Genomic DNA, 6000 nt, shown 5'->3' with positions numbered 1-6000 from the left:
CCGTCAGGCGCGCATCTCCGAGCCCAAGAATGCCTAATAATCCATTAGATCCAAGTCAGTGTTATGTAAGTTTAGTGGTGTACTGTTTTTGTCTGCGACTGCTTTGTGAAATTTATGACGTTTTCGGTAGAAAAACTCGCAGTATCTGCGTTTGTTTGTGGTGCAGGTTTAAAATATCTGTGAGGCTACATCCTTCCTTTTTACAAGGAAGAGTCGTCAGTCTTCCTACGGAAAACTTGGGGCAGTTTTTCTTGTGTTTTGTTTAATGTTCTTTTGTTTTCTTTGGAGTTCTAGTTTTGTGTCTGCCCAATGTATAACTCCAAATAAATATATCAGTATTGAGGCTACAATAAGCTTATGCGTTGATTGCTTTAAATATGTGTTTTTGCATTCAACTATGTTGTTAGGGCAGTATCAACTTTTATCTGCGCTTGTTCTTGTATTCTTTTGTTTCCTTGTTTTATTTGTGCATATTTTGCGAGTTCAGCCTACCGGAATCCTTTCACTTCGCTCTCATCCATGGATTCAATGACGTTTCCATTTTTCAGTACAAACTCGTTTCTTCAGAATTCCTTTTTCTATGTGAATAATGTGAATTCTAATGTTCTGTACTTGTCCAGATCAAACTCCATTGGAGTGTCAAAGCAGTGTGTAATCTCTATAAGGTGATTTAGGTGTGTGTTATGTGGATGCGTAGGGTTTTATTTCACCTATCAGCAAGATAATATCAATATATATTCTGTTTTCTGGTTTGTTTTAATGTTGTATCCGTATTTAGTGTTGTTTAACCTATCGGATTACGGGTTTAATGTCATACAAAACCAAAGTGAACTTAATGAGTTTTCCTAGAAAATATCTCGCCTTATGTCTATTTGATTTCGATGTATGTGTCGTGATGTTTACTGTTGTTCTCGGGGTTGCATTATATTTTCTAAAAATGTAATGAGTATTGGATGTGTTTGGCATAGGTATAGTATATGTAACATTCATGTGTGTGGTATGTTGTCGAATACCTGCCAATAATTTACGTACGCTACTCGTGGTTTCTGAAGTTTATGTGCTAATCGTACAATGACTAAATACATGAGTAAGTTTTTTAATATTTAAAATTTTTTTTAAATTTAAATAAAACATAAAACAAAATATTATTGTAAATTTTTATAATAAGATTTTAAAAAGCAAAGATGATCGATACTCCGATCACTTAATTTGAATCTTATTTTACTAAACCGAGAATGCCCTTTTAGATTCAATGGATGTGGGTGGAATCGTCTTTAATGAATTTAAGAGAAGACAAATGTTATGTGTTTTTTCAGTCGTAGCCTGGAAGATTTCTAGTTCGTTTTCCACATGCGTTACAGTACTTCTTTTGCCGTCTAGTATTCTTGAATTTTCTACCTCGGCTGCTTTAATAGCGGCATCGTGCTTACAGCATGATAAATTCGGCAGTTGGTTTGGCTTTAATAATCGGGTTTATGAAGAAAAACGTTATACTGCAGACTTCGTACTCGTTCGTATCCTGGCCCAATTTGCTCAACCTGTCATAATGCAGTTACTTAAGCAACTGGGCATGGTTAAAAATTAAGACAGCGTAAGCAAAATTATTATTGATATTACAGGTTCTGACAAGTAAGGAATTTTCAGAGTCCTGCCACAAATAAGCTACGTATCGATTATTGACTATTTGTGACCTGCCATAACGAGGAAAATTTTAAAAAACTAAGAAGCGGGCTTAACATTAATAAATACAAATGTATTCTAACGGTTTACGAGTTGATTATACTTTTTATTTGCAAAATTTTCTCTACATTTTTAAGAAATTTGCGGGATTTCCTGGGTTAAAAACAGTCGGGATCCCGTTGGAAAAATCCTAGTTGTGCGTTGTTCTATGCAATGGTATTCATGTTCCCTCGTATAACACAGTAGTTACGTTCAGAGAAAGTGCCGTGCTATAGGAAACAAAATGAAAAAAAAACTACTGCATAACACAAGGTTAGGTTCAGGGGCGGATCTACGTAGGGACTAATAGCGCTTAAGCCTCGGGTTCCAAGTGTCAAGGGCCCACAAAAATTGATTTATTATTATAAAATTTTAAGACTTTTTCATTAACAATGAGCACTTATCGTATAGTAAAAAATAGTTAATATTAATAATATTATAATAATAATGATAATTTATGGGCAGAATGCCACACCCAGCACCCAGCGATGGGTAAATGGCGTAATGGTATATTTATTTTAATTTATTTTATTATATTAAAACTTGTTTGTTTATACGTTTTTGTTAATAATATTTCTTTATTTCTTATGTTTTTTTATATAAGATACAAAGTTTGTCATTCTACATCATTTCATAAATAAATATATTTCAACTCTAATTTTGATATTATTAAAAATGAATTTTAAACCCCAATTTAAATATTCTTAATGTAACAAAAAATGGGGCCCCATTGGACTTCAATAAGCCCTAGGCTCCGAAAAAACCGTCCATGGTTAGGTTCCAAAACTTAACAATACTATACTCTTCTTTTTCGTTACTAAAAGAAATATGTTTATTAAAGCATTAATCAAAAATTTGTTTTAGCGAGTCGGGTTTGTTCAGTCGAGTATCGAGCAATCCCCCCCCAGAACTTTTGTTCTAATACCGAATTATTCGAGTTGAGAACGGTTCGAGTTCCGAGACATCGACGTATTTCTTTCGTCATTTTTACGAATGATTGCAGGCATGTAAAAATTTTTTACCAGAAATTGTGAATGTTTCTGCATCAGCTGTTTTCCAACTGTATGTTTATTATTCTATATTCTGGATTTATGTATGCTTATTTAGACACGGGTATGAATCGTACACGTTTTCTTCTTCGTTTTTGATCTAGTTGCGTGACTGGAATGAATCAAAGAGCAGACCAATAGTCTATGATTTTGTTTTTCTGTTGGCATGCCGTTGTGCTGCGATTGTGGTGGATTTCGTATGTAGTTTCCTGTAGAAAGTGCCTCATTTTTATGAATAATTTATATTCTTGTTTTCGTAACGTACAGGCTTTGCGACTTGACTGTAGTTTTTGTTCGAGTGTCAACGTATAGCTGTACGTGTGTATTCTGTTCAAGCTGAGTGTGTTTTAATTTTTCTGAATATTTTCCTAACCTCTTTCACGTAGTTTGGTGTTACGTTGATTTTAGCATATATTCAGCCTATATAATTGCTGTCGAATGTTATTTATGTGTGTCTCTAGTCTTCTTTCTCAAGCTTATGATTTGTCTGTGTTTGATTCTCTGATTGTAGCTTAAGGCCAAAGCACGTAGTTACAACGACGGCATCAAAATACACTAATGTATGAATGTGTATGTATGAAAGTGTTAATTCTGGTTGAATACGTGGTGTGGCAGAAAAGTAATGAGACGAACTTTTTGCAACAATTTTATTTTTTATACATTGATGTTATCCCTTTCAACGTAGTTCCCTTGGGCAGCTATACATAGGTGGAGGCGTTGTTGCCAGTCTTCGTAGCAGTGCAAGAAGGCTTCAACTAGAATCGTCTGCAGCAACGCGGTTACGCTCCTTTGGATGCAGAGGCTGTGGAGCAATTGGAGGAAATTGCTCCAGGCGCACGAATCACGAGGGTGCCAAGTTAGAAAGGACAAAATAAAAACTTGTAAAAACATGTGTAAAAAATGTTTGCATTTAATAATTAATCAAAACTTATTTAAGAAGCAGCGTGTCACAACACTGTCTTAGTTCTTTGGCTATAACAATTGAAAAAACAATAGTTTGTCAACTTGATCTGGAGAAAGTGATTGAGCAATTTGCAAATGAAAAAGCGAGAAAACAACAATTTTGATGTTTTTTTGTTATTTATTTATTTCTTATTATGTATTTGTTATGAAACTAAACTTGCATACATTTTGTCAATACAGTTTATATAGTGTGTAGTAAATATTATTAGATACTCCGTACTTAAAGAATTACAGTAGGGCGTCGTTTATCCGAAAGCCGATCAATAGAAACGTCGGTTAACCGAAAGCTTTCCAGTCGGACTGTGTCGTGCTGAATCGAACGTTTTTGATACTAGATTGACTTCTAAAGTATAATTTTTTCTTTTTATATTTTTTAATATATTTATTTTGTTTGTACAAAATAAAGAAATAATTTTTAACGATACAATAGCCACAATTATTATTATAAAAATTTTCGTTAGGCTTAAAATCGACGAAAATTCAACGCGAAGCGACACGCAACGGAGAAAATTTTTAACATGAGATAGGTTAATAGGCCTATATTTTTTCGTACATAATCGGTTATCCGAAAAAAGTTATCCGAACGACCCCAGTTCCCAATTTATTCGGACGTCGCTCTACTGTATTTTGTTTTATTGTTATATATTTATTAAATTGAATATCTTATTGTTGAAATGCCTCGAATCTCAAATAAATTAAATAATTAGATATATGTTTTTAAATTAAATGCTCAAAACAAATTTCGCGAGACCTCTTCCGAGGAACAAGGGGCGCACCGATTCTACTTGCTCCAGGACGCCGAATATGTAGCTACGCCACTGTTTGGATGTAATCGAAATCGACAGTACCGAGATGGTACTGTCCAGTACCAGTCCTTTCAAATGGGTTTTGATCTTGGGGAACAAGAACAAGTCACACGGACTGAGATCAGGCGAATAGGGGGTCTGGGAAACCCTCAAATTTACTGAGTGTTCCTTGTAATAAATTTCTGTGTTAATTACTTCTGTGTGTAGTGTCATTAGTTGTTGTTGTTATTGTTATTATAACTTTATTATTCTTATTATTAACTGTATTAGCAAAAGAAGTTGGAGTCTAGGACCCTCGGAGGTTCCTTTTGATCGAGGAATCCTTGACAGTCAAAAAAGTTTGGGCTTCCCCGGCCGCATTTTTAAAATTTCAGACGTAAATTGTAAATTATTCTTTAAGTGTCTCCGAATTTATTTTATATCGTATTTTTTGGGGATTATTTTATTAATATTTGAAAAATTCTCGGATATTTTTGCTTTTCTAGAGTTAAGTCGATTATTAAAAATAACAATTAGTTTTAAAAAGTTCTGATATTTGTACATTTTTGGCAATTATACTTAAAAATAATCTTCTATTTATTCAAACAGAAAATAATGAATTAAGTAAAAGGATTTTTTTTTCTAGAAAAAGAAGGAGAAAGATCTTTTTAACGTATTATTTGTGACACAAGCTAATTGAGACATTTTATTCTACAGAATTGTTATAGGTAAATATTGTTTGTTTAAAAATTGTCCCATTTTAAGTTAATAGAAATCACCGAAAATTCTTGTAGTAAGGAATTTTTAAGTTTGAATAATTTAAATAATAGAGACGACACTGTCACAATATTTGATGCGTTATTGATCAACTAGGCTATCTGTGTTATTGATGGTTAAATTTCCTTGGTGTTCTTTTTTCTAATGCTTTTAATTGTTGTTAAATGGGTAGACCTATTTTAACTGGTTTCTAAAACGTGATTATTGCTCAATGTGTTTACGAAGCGAGAGGCTCGCTTAATGGGAATCGAATTTAAAACCTGTAAGGACAATAAGCAATTTCCTTACATTTATGAAAAATAATTCCATTTTCTTCCAAATTTTCAATTATATTATGAGATAATGTTTAAACTCGAATAAAGTACAAGGGGTTGTATATATGTAAAGCTTGAATTTTCTTCCACCTTTTAAGTGATGTTTTAATGTATTTAAAGACGATACAAAGTGTAAAATGCGTTTTGTAAGGCTAAAGGTAATGCAAAATTAAAAAATAAAAACAAAAAAATTCGATTAAAATTTTTAAATTAAAACTGGAAGTTTTATATCTAATTATAAATTATGTAACAGGTAAATCCTAACTGAAAATGAAATAAAAATTAATTTCGTTATCTAAAAGCTAAACGTGGAGAAATTCGAGATTAAAATCACAACTTCCATACTTCAAAATTACATATTTATTGCCACTTTTTGTATTAAAAAATTATATA

Source organism: Centruroides vittatus, unplaced genomic scaffold (assembly GCF_030686945.1).
Source record: "Centruroides vittatus isolate TY-2023 unplaced genomic scaffold, ASM3068694v2 contig_602, whole genome shotgun sequence".
Taxonomy (NCBI): domain Eukaryota; kingdom Metazoa; phylum Arthropoda; class Arachnida; order Scorpiones; family Buthidae; genus Centruroides; species Centruroides vittatus.
Note: the sequence above shows the minus strand (reverse complement) of the source record.